Source organism: Lynx rufus, unplaced genomic scaffold, assembly GCF_022079265.1.
Source record: "Lynx rufus isolate CCGP_SWC_20201006 ecotype Redwood Valley unplaced genomic scaffold, mLynRuf1.p SCAF_3, whole genome shotgun sequence".
Lineage (NCBI taxonomy): Eukaryota > Metazoa > Chordata > Mammalia > Carnivora > Felidae > Lynx > Lynx rufus.
The window spans coordinates 2,888,243-2,899,748 of record NW_025814845.1 but is presented as its reverse complement, the minus strand read 5'-3'; positions in this window follow the sequence as shown (position 1 = coordinate 2,899,748).

Here is an 11,506-nt window from a genome sequence, read left to right as displayed (position 1 = left end):
GACAGAAGGGGAAGTATACCCAAGGCACTCCCTCTGCAGACTCAAGTGTGGTTATTGCCTTGAGGAAAAGTGACTGTACAATTGCTTGATTGTGAGCTGAGCTCACTGCCTTCTTCACGAAGCACCACTTTGAGTTCAAAGAGTGGTTGGCAGGCTAGGCACGGTTATGCAGACTTGGACCGGGGGTATTTTCTGAAAATGGACGAAGCGAGCCTGTCACATCAGGATCCACAGTGCACAGTAGTGCCTGCTGCCAGTAAGAAGATCGGAGCTTTTGACGAAATTTAGAATTTTGGAAAGCTTGCAGCCGCCATTGTGAGCTTGCTTCCCCATACTTAAAGACTTGACACTGGTGGCGAGATTAACGAATGTGAGGTTTTTTTTGTTTTTTTTTTATTTTTTTTTTAACATTTATTTATTTTTGAGACAGAGAGAGAGCATGAACAGGGAAGGGTCAGAGAAAGAGGGAGACACAGAAGCTGAAACAGGCTCCAGGCTCTGAGCTGTCAGCACAGAGCCCGACGCGGGGCTCGAACCCACGGACCGCGAGATCATGACCTGAGCTGAAGTCGGACGCTTAACCGACTGAGCCACCCAGGCGCCCCGAATGTGAGGTTTTGATGTTGTGTGATTACACGTGTCAAAGCTTGTCGTCGGTCGATGAGCCAGCACTTTACAAATGACGGATACACGGTGTTTCAAAATCACACATGGGTCAATGACCCATCCGGAGGGATACACTCGTCGTGGTGAGCACTGAGTGATACGTAGAACAGTTGGATGGCTCTGAAACTAACATAACATCATGTGTGTGTTAACTGTACTTCAGGAAAAAAAAGAAGGAACAAAGTGGGAGACGGACCAAAGGATTTTTTGCAACCAAGAAAAAGAAAGTTCATCAACAGGTTTTCAGATCCCACATTGAGACGGTTCAAGTACCACCACTTGTTGGGTTTTGTGTACTCCGAGGAAGTGATCTGGAAAGCCTTTAAAAATTTTTTTTTTCAACGTTTATTTATTTTTGGGACAGAGAGAGACAGAGCATGAACGGGGGAGGGGCAGAGAGAGAAGGAGACACAGAATCGGAAACAGGCTCCAGGCTCTGAGCCATCAGCCCAGAGCCTGACTCGGGGCTCGAACTCACGGACCGCGAGATCGTGACCTGGCTGAAGTCGGACGCTTAACCGACTGCGCCACCCAGGCGCCCCCAGAAAGCCTTTTAAATCCTCTCTCTTCTAGCTACGTATCTGTGAGGCGCGAGTTTCCTTCATGCACTTCAAGCACGCGATCCACCGCAACAGATTGACTCTATTCAACCAGATGGTCAAGAGATCGGCAGAAACACGACGATGCCACCCTTTTCGCCGATTACTTTGAAGTAGCAAACGTGTTCTTTATACTAACATGTGAGAGGTCTGTCATTATTTTTAATAAGTTAATAACTGCTCCCAAACATTCCCAGTTTTTAATTTCTAAACGTCAGTAGATATAACATACACAAACAAAAGGTGTTGGGGGTCCTCAGTAGCTTTTTAAGAGAGCAGGGGGGTCCTGAGATCAAAAGTTTCAAGAACTGTAGCTCGTGCTATTTTGCAGCTGAGGACACCCAAGCTCAGAGAAGTTAGGCAATTTGGCTGCGATTGCAAAGCTAGAAAATCACCCAACATGGTGGACCCCATGATGCACTGCCCAGACCGCCCTCCGCCCCCATACTGGAAGACAGACCTTGGCCACAAGCCTCTTTGGGGACTTCCTTCGCTGAAGAAAACAGGACCTGGACTTGGGCTTGATAGAGAAGTTCAAGGTCATATCCGTTTCTAGCATCAGCCTCCGTCCAAGGCTGACATTTGGGGTCAGGGAGGGGAGGGACTGACTGCAGCAAACTCAGGCTTATGTGGAGCTTGGACGGGATGCGGGGGGTGCACAGGGACAGGAGCCTGGGGAGGGACCGGGGCCAGACCACAGTCAACCCTGAACGCAGCAGAGGAAGTTAGACCTCTCCTGAACGGGGCCCTGCAGCCCCTCGTGACAATCACGGCTGGCTCCCACCTGGGTTTTGGAGAGCTCCGGGTCAAGGACAGAGGACTTACATTCACTAAGAAGAGTAGCTTTGAGCTTTCCATTCTGGTCCTCCTCCCTGCACGAGCACTGCAAACGAGATTGTGTGTCAGAGGGGTGGTCACCACGGTCAGAGCCTCTGTCTCTCGGGGGTGGGAGACGCCCGCACGGCCATTCTGGATGCGTGAATCCTCTCTAGGACTTCCCAGTCCCAGGTTCACGCAGCCCTGCTTGCACACCCCCGGGGACAGTGAGCTCACTCCCTACCCAGATGGCTCCCTGCGTTTCTGGGGAGCTCTGTCTATTCTTGTGCGGGCTGAGCTCTTCCCTTTGCTGAGGGCGTTTCTCTTTGTTTCTCTTTTGCTTCCATTGCAACCGTCTCCCCTCCAGACTTGCCTTCTTGTTGACTTTCTCTCCTTATCTTTTGCCATTTTACTCTTCCCGCTCCTCCCGCCCGGTGTTCCCAGTCGCCGTCCCCACAGTGAGCCCCCCAGACCTTTCCACCCACCGTGTCCTGAGCCCCTCCTGTGCGCAGCTGTGGGAGCTCACGGGTTTGTCGAATCAGTCCTTGCCCTCGTGAACCTCGTGATCCAATGGGGCCATTGCCATAGGGTCCCGCGATCCACACGGGGCCACATGGCGTAGGAGGTGTGAGGGGAGAGGTAAGACACCATCCATAAACCTCCCCAACCCAGAACACTGGGGAACCGTGTCGCAGAACGGACCCACGATGTGAGCCCAGGTCGGCCTGTGCATAAGCAAATTTCATCTCCCCTCCCCCCAGCCGTGCGCACACACGGCTTCACCTTCGTGAGCCTCAGTTTCCTTACCTGCGAAGTGGGTATAGAGGCATCTACCTCTCCGGCCTGTTGTGAGGATGAACAAAATGATGGGTGCGAGGCCCTGGCACGTGGTAGGCACCCAGGCCCTGTAAGTCTGGAGCCTTCTGTCTGCGCTCAGCGGGGCCTGCCGAGCGGCCGTGCATCCCGGCGCCTCGCAGAGAGCCGGCAGGTCGGATTAAGGACATATGTTAGCAACTTTCCAGTCAACAGGGGTCTGCCCAGCAATTGGCCCTGCCAGACTCCGGGCTTCTCTTAACCGATTCGGACACAGGCAACGGCTGCAGCGTAGACCCCGGCCGCTCCTTCTGTGACCCCCGCCTCCCAGGTGCTCAGGGAGGAGCCACAGGCCTCCAGGGACGCGGCCGGCCTAACTGAAGTGGACGGAACGTGGGCCTGGGCAGCGGACCAGGAGGCAGGCCCAGGCTACTGTTTGAGGGCCCGAGTTTGGCCGCCCTTCATCTGCGGCTCTCGGGGGCTGGGGTCCCTTCCCTACCGCCTGTGGGGTGGCACCCGGGCTCTGGTATCAGACACACCTGGATCTGAGCCCCGTGCTGCCACTTTCTAGTTCTAGTCCCTGGGCAGGTGGCCGTCGTCTCTCTGAACCTCAGTTTCCTCCACAGCAAAATGGGGCTAAACAGACGCACAGCCCGTAGAGTTGTCGGGAAGATGAAGTCAGATAAGGATGCCAAGCCTTGTGTGCGTGGCAGTTTGGGAAATGTTATCGTGGCGACTTCTCACTGAGGCCAGTGCCAGGGACAGAGCTGAAAGGGATCAGCCCTGTCGTGTCCACACGGAACGTCAACATGGGGCAGGCTCTACAAGCCGTGCCCGGAGGACAGGGATGGTTGGCACGGTCCGGCCTGGAGGCGGCCTGAAAGGTTGGAGGCCTCAGCGCACATTCACTGGATGAAGAAGCAAGACGTCAGCCAGGAGGACCTGCTCTCCACCTTCAACTATGTGTAAGATAGGGAGCGAGCTCCCCGTCACGCTGGGTGTGCAAATCTGGTTGGGAGAACTGCAGGCGGAGACGTTGTAAAGGGGTCCCTGCAGTGTGTGGGAACTCTGCCTCCGTGATGTCCAAGGTCCTTTTCAGCCCCGAGAGCTGCCGATCCCAGCAGAAGCTGTCTCTTCAAACTCCTCCATCAGTTACGGTGGTCTAGTCACGTCCTGGCCGCGTAACAGCCCACTGCGGGCACCTGGACCACTCGTCCTCCAGACGGTGACTCGGGCACTGAGGCTCCTTCTGTCTCGTGGGCCCACCACCCCTCCAGCCTCCGAATTCTTGGCTGGATCCCCTGCGTACGGCTAGACAAGGGGGAGAAAGAAAGAGCAGAAGACAGGAAGGCAAACGTGAGTATTTCCTCAGTTCCCCAGCGCGACAGCCTCGCTGGAAAGAATCACGGGACTTCTTCTCACATCTCCTGGGGCAAAGCAAAAAGAACATCACTCACAGCTTCAGGAGAGAAATGCCAGGATGGGAAAACTTGGGCTCAGGGAGGTTTAGCAACTTTCCTGGGGTCACAGAGCTGGGTGAAAGAACCGCTTTCCAGCCCTAGTCGGCCTGCTTAGGACCGATGTATGGGACACGAGGACGAAACTTACAGGGGAGACCTTAGTTCAAGCTCAGCCTCTGCGTCAGCCCCCGCGTCGGCTGCCTTCTCTGAAAACAGGGACGATGGCTACATCTCCCCGTCTGGAGAGATCAGTGCGCCCTGCCGAGAGTGAGATCCTGGCCCCAGGCCCGGCACACGGCGGACACCTTTGGGAGGAGCCGCAGGGCAGCAGTTAAATGCAGACCCTGGGAGCCTGAGCCGCTTACTGGCTGTAGCTCCTTGGGCAAATCACCCTTCCTCTCTGTGCCTCAGTTTATTCATCTGTTAAGTTGGGATGACAAAACACCTGGTAAATACCACATAAATGTGATTTTTATTATCTGAGCATCGACGAGGTTGGCTCCTGACGGTCGGTTGAGCTACTACTCACTCTTCGCAGATGGCGAAGAAGGAGGTGTCACAAGCTGGACTCTGAAGTCTTTACCGAGGCTGGGAAAAGTCCAGTCATCCTAGCTCTGGGAAGGGTGTTTGAGTGGAGAAAACGAGTCTGGGAATCAAACTGAGGCCTGGAGAAGAGAAGGGTTTTACCCAGCAGCTCAGAGAGAGTGCGAATGCCCGCCCCTGGGTGTTTTGCCCCTCTCTTTTCATTTCAGGGCATGGCACCAATTTTGGCCAATTTATTTTTTTCGAGAGGGAGGGAGAGAGACAGAGCGCAAGTGAGCGAGGGGCAGAGAGATAGCAAGAGAGAGAGAATCCCATGAGGGGCAGAGAGACAGAGAGAGAAGTGGGGCTCAACCATAGTGGGGCCTGAACTCGTCCGATGCGGGACTCAAACTCACGAACCAAGAGATCATGACCTGAGCCAAAGTCAGGTGCTTAACCAACTGAGCCACGCAGGCATCCAAATTTAGGCTAGTTTGTATGATAGAAACCCCTAGAAGCTCAGATGGCACAGACCCCAGGTCATGGTTGGAGAGCCTCATTGCTATCCGGCTGTGATGGGTTTTGTTTTTATTCTCAAGCATAAATCCCCTCCCTTCCGTCTGCCCTATGCCCTGCTCAGTCCTCTCAGACGAAGGCGCGAAGGCACGTGAGTTAGAGGACTTTAGCCACACCTTCCCTGTGGCAGCAAGGGGTTCGGGACGGTGCCTTTCAGGAGACCAGGCCTTGAACCAAGGAGATTCACCAGTAAATGAAACAGGTGCGGTTTCTGCGCTCGCCCTCAGGCAGGGAGACAGTCGCTAAACAAATCGTTACCGTCGGACCTTGCACTGAAGGCTGGGTGACCACGCACGAGTCACGTGGCTCCTTGGAGCCTCAGTTTCTCCCTTTGTAGGAAGAGGACGGATGACTCTGTTGCCCAGGGTTGACAGGAGGGCGGAGTGAGGTAGGCAGGGACAGCATCTCACAGCTGAGCCAAGGTTCCGGAAAGTGAGGTTCTTTCCTGCTTTCCCCTACTTGGAAAGTGAAACGCTGGGTTCCCGAGGCTCCCGGCAGAGCTGAAGAGGAAGGAGGAGGTAAAAACGGGAGAGTTTGCCTGGTGCCCGCCTGGGCCAGGATCGCCCCGTCTGATAATCCCATCAGGTCTGAGAAGCTGGAAGCAAAGCATCAGCTCACGTGCACCTCTGAGCCTGTCCATTTTCCAGACAACCTATTCACGTATCTCCTCAAACGCGATCAGCATCAGAAGCGCGTTCCTAAAAGGACGTGGACGAGGCATTATCCTTCTCCTGGAGCGTCGTTTACAGCAGCAAAGGCGCTGTGCCTCGCCGATGTGGACGGCATGGAGAAGGCAGCTCTGTGGTTACCCAGGTCAGGGTGGCCTCCGCCCCGCCACACGCAGTGGGGTGGTGCTGTGGGCGAGCCAGACGGCTCGGAGCCCCCGCTTCCTCATTGGTGACGGTGGGGACAATCACATCTTTTTTTTTTTTTTTTAATATCTATTTTTGAAGGAGAGAGAGACAGAGCGTGAGCAGAGGAGGGGCAGAGAGAGAGGGAGACACAGACTCCGAAGCGGGCTCCAGGCTCCCAGCTGTCAGCACAGAGCCCGACGGGGAGGCTCGAACCCACGAATCGTGACATCACAACCTGGGCCGAAGTCAGACGCTTAACCGACTGAGATGCCCCTACAATCACATCTTGTGAGCAATGTTGCTGGTTTGTAACTAAAACCTGAAGAAACTTCTGAATGTAAGTTTATGAGAAGGACTTGGTCTCATGGGGGTCCCTGTGTTGCTTACACAGTGCTTAGCACATAGTAAGTGCTCATGAAATTGTTACTGAATGAATGAACGGCTCGACAATAATTTGCTGAAGGGGAAATTGAACACCAGTATGTAAGTATGTCCAGCCTTATGGCCTTTCCTAGAGTTCCCTTTCCTTTCTTTGTTTCTTCTCTTCCTTTCTTTCTTGGTCGCTGAGACATTTGGGCTCAGAGAGTTTAAATTTTTTTTTTCAACGTTTATTTATTTATTTTTGGGACAGAGAGAGACAGAGCATGAACGGGGGAGGGGCAGAGAGAGAGGGAGACACAGAATCGGAAACAGGCTCCAGGCTCTGAGCCATCAGCCCAGAGCCCGACGCGGGGCTCGAACTCACGGACCTCGAGATCGTGACCTGGCTGAAGTCGGACGCTTAACCGACTGCGCCACCCAGGCGCCCCTGGGCTCAGAGAGTTTAAATAGTGTCCCCAGGCTCATAGACATAATTAGAGTCTGCCGCTGATGTTTGGACCCAGTTATGTCTGGCCCCCTGTGCCTTATACTTTTCACTGTGTCTGAGAGTTTCTTAGAAGCCCCCTGAAAGTGTCAATTAGGAATGCTTTTGACAGTAGCTTAAGCGACAGAGACAAGCACTCCTCTCCCACGGGGAGCAAGGGGGAGGTGGCGGGTCAGGCCTGGAGCAGAGGCCAGATCTTGGCATCACGAAACCAGGCTCTCCCCCACTTTTCTGCTCTGTTGCTTTATGGCCACAAATGGCTGCTACAGCTCCAGGCATCACAACCAAGTTCAAGGTAGGAAGAGGGAAGAGAGGAGGGGGAGGGGCGTTTCCTGACGTGGTTTCTCCTTTTTATTACCAAAGGAGAAAAGTATCCAGGGGCAGATATCCCCGAAGACTTCCCTTTAAGCATCCCTGGCTGGCTTGGGCACCTGGTCGACCCCACAGGGAGGAAGTGAGCACCCAAGCAAAGGTGGCCGGGCTGGCCAGCGCCAGCCCTGATCGGTCATTGTCTCGTGGGCACGGACTCGCTGCCCTGGACGAAATCAAAGTCGGGATAGTGAAGGGCGGGGAGGGGACCGTGCCCGCCACGCCTCTGGCAGGAGCCCAGACTTAGGGACACGCTCATTGGACAAGTGAGGATCCGGGCTTCGGGCACTTCTCAAGGACAGACGCCCGGTGTTATCTGACGCACTGACTCAGAAGCAATCTCGCACAGGGCAGGGTTTCCCGGAGGCCGTCACACGCGGGAGAGATGATTTGCAGCACGATGCTGACGCAGCGGTCCGCAGCCCCGGGGAGAGAGAATGCCCCTCTTCCATTGCTTTCAATGCTGCCAACTACATCTCGAAGGAATGATGAATAAATGCGATGAGTGATCCTTGGTCGCATCCTGGGTCTAAAAAGGAAAAAGACCCTGAAGAACGTGAGTGGGTTGATTGGGGGGAAATTTGAATGTGGATTATAAATTAGATAATAGAATTAAATCAACACGGAGTGTCCTGAGCGTGTTCTTTATTATTGTGGTTATGTAAGAGAATGTCCTTGTCCAGAAGACTCGTGCTGAGGGCGTTACAAGTCCAGTGTTGTGAACGCCAGCCGTTCACAAAAACGTGTCTGCGCATACGTGCATCACACACACGCGCATAACCACCTATGTATGTACATATATGTATATGTATACAAATATACATACATGCATGTACATGGACATACATTCTATATACGGAGAGAGAGACAGAGCGTGAGCAGGGGAGGGGCAGAGAGAGAGGGAGACACAGAATCCGAAACAGGTTCCAGGCTCTGAGCTGTTAGCACAGGTCATGATCTCACGGTCCGTGGGTTCGAGCCCCACGTCGGGCTCTGAGCTGTTAACACAGAGCCCGACGTGGGGCTCGAACCCACGGACCGTGAGATCATGACCTGAGTTGAAATTGGACACTTAACCGACTGAGCCACCCAGGTGCCCCGAATCCAGACTCTAAATAAAAGGCACATGGGTGTCCCTTCAAGCAACTTTCCAGCAGGTTTGAAGTTTTTCAAAAATAAAACATCAGGAAAATAATAAAATTTTTTAAAGAGAGGACGTTTCAGGAGAAATAGTAAATAGATACATAATGCATTAACGTGTGTTATAGCAACAGACAAAATCTGTCCTGTAGCCCACAAAACCCCGGTTTCGGGACACTGATGTCAGGGTAGAGGGTGTGTTCTAGCCTCAGTTACCCATAAGCTTGAATTCCCTCCCATGTAAACTGGGGACGAGTTTTACACTGTCCTGGGATGGCCGGTCCCAGCCTCGGGGATGTGGTAAGAATTGCACAGGGTTGGGGCGCCCGGGTGGCTCAGTCGGTTAAGCGTCTGATTTCGGCTCAGGTCATGATCTCTCGGTCTGTGGGTTCGAGTCCCGCGTCAGGCTCTGTGCTGACAGCTCGGAACCTGGAGCCCGCTTCGGATTCTGTGTCTCCTTTTCTCTCTGCCCCTCCCCAACTTGTGCTCTGTCTCCCTATGTCTGTCAAAAAATAAATAAATGTAAAAAAAAATTTTTTTTTTTTTAAAGAATTGCACGAGGTTAACACAGGCAGGGCTCTGGGCGCAGAGCTAGCTTATGAGGAAGGCGCGCTGTGGTGTGCAACCCAGTGAGTTCTTACCTGCGCACAGTAGATCTGTTGAGAGCTGGACGTAGCTGGGTCACCGGGCTCTGTTCTCTGGCTCCCTCTGTTCTTGCCCTAGTTTCTTCCTGCCTCTCTTGGTCTGGGAGAGCCCTCCTGGATAGGATATCTGAAGGCTGAAGTCACAAACAGACACCTGCACTCAACGCAGACACACACACACACACACACACACACACACACCCTTCATCTTGTCATCATTATCCTGGCGTCTCTGGGCCCAGAGATCCTTGATTAGTGCAGGAGTCTGGGCTGGACCAGGCAGCCAGCCCTCTGTGCGTTGGGATGCAGCTAATTCCATTTTCCGGTCCCTGTATCCGTGCCCCCCGCCCCCCCCTCCCCCACTCCGTGTCTGGAACCTGGCAGCGCTGAGGGGCTGGGCAGCTTGGAGCAAATCTTCCCGGCTATCAGCACTGTGGGTAGTGCCTCCCAATCCCCACTGCGCCCAGGGGCTCTGCCATGGGCCGTGCTAATCCCATTACCCACAAATGAAGATGTAATCACAGCTCTTTCAAAGGGCCTCCAAGGCTGATCCCTCTTTGGAAAGGGAAAAGAAAGTGCAATTGTCGTAGCCACTGACTTCTGAAGCGGAGGCAGCCTGAGTGTGGGGCGGGGGGTGCAAGGGACCGAGGCTCCCCAGCTCCCACACCAACTTGCACAGCGACCTTGGCTAGACCGCCAACAGTCTGCCCCTCGGCCGTGCATCTTCCAAACGGCTGTGAAGGATCTTGTTGGATACAGTTTGTCGAGCAACCGTGTGGACTGGTGAAATAGAAACAGTGACATGAGCGCGGAGGCGAGGGCACCGTTGGTGTCGGCGATGTGTCGTGTTGGTGGTCGTGACCTTTACTGAATGTACTACGCTCGGCCCTTGATCAGTGCAAGCGTTAGGGGTCCTGACCCCCCCCCCCCACCTAGTCAAAAGTCTGTGTGTAACTTTTGACTCTGCAAAAACGTAACTACTAATAGCCTACTGATGACAGAAGCCTTACGGATAGCAGAAACAGTCGAATAACATGTACTTTGTTGTATGTATTAGGTACTGTATTCTCACAATAAAGTAAGGTGGAGAATTGAAAATGCTATTAAGAAAACCATACAGAGGGGCGCCTGGGTGGCTCAGTCGGTCAAGCATCCGACTTTTGGTTTCGGCTCAGGTCATGATCTCGCGGTTCGTGAGTTTGAGCCCCACATCCGGCTCTGTGCTGAGAGCTGGGAGCCTGAAGCCTGCTTCGGACTCTGTGTCTCCCTCTCCCTCTGTCTGCCCCTCCCCAACTCACACACAGTCTCTCTCTCTCTCAAAAATAGATAAACATTTAAACATATTTAAAGAAACAAGGGGCGCCTGGGTGGCGCAGTCGGTTAAGCGTCCGACTTCAGCCAGGTCACGATCTCGCGGTCCGGGAGTTCGAGCCCCGCGTCCGGCTCTGGGCTGATGGCTCGGAGCCTGGAGCCTGTTTCCGATTCTGTGTCTCCCTCTCTCTCTGCCCCTCCCCTTTTCATGCTCTGTCTCTCTCTGTCCCAAAAATAAATAAAAAAACGTTGAAAAAAAATTTTTTTTTAAAAATAAACATATTTAAAGAAAGAAATAAACAAACTTCACAAGAGAGAAAGTCATACAGAAGAGAAAATACATTTACAGGACTGCACTACATTCATCACAAAAACTCCATGTGGAAATAGGACCCACACAATTCAAACGTGTCTTGTTTGGATTGGAGGTCAAGTATACACGCCACGCATCTTTCTGATGCTACTGTCGTTTCACAGATGAGGAAACTCGAGCACAGAGGGGCCAAGTGACTTGTCCAAAGTCACGAGGCTGGAGAGTGGTGGCTGATTTCAATGGCCAGGCAGCTAGAACGGGGACCCAACGCCATCATCTGCTCGCCCTATTGCTGCTTTTGAACAGAAGCCGTGACGTATGGCCAGCAGCAAAGAACCAGACTGCTTTTGCACAGGAACGGGCTCATCCTCTTAGAAAGCACTGAGGTTCAAAGAAGGTGAACGGGTTTTCCGGGCCCCGGAGCGGAAGGCGTGTGGAGTTGCTGTACACGTGTCCTCGGTCCCCCCAGGCCTGGGGTCCAGGTAAACCTCACTGCCCTGGACGAAGCACAGAGACCGTCGCCACTGATCACTGTCTTGTGTCGATCCGGGACGGTAA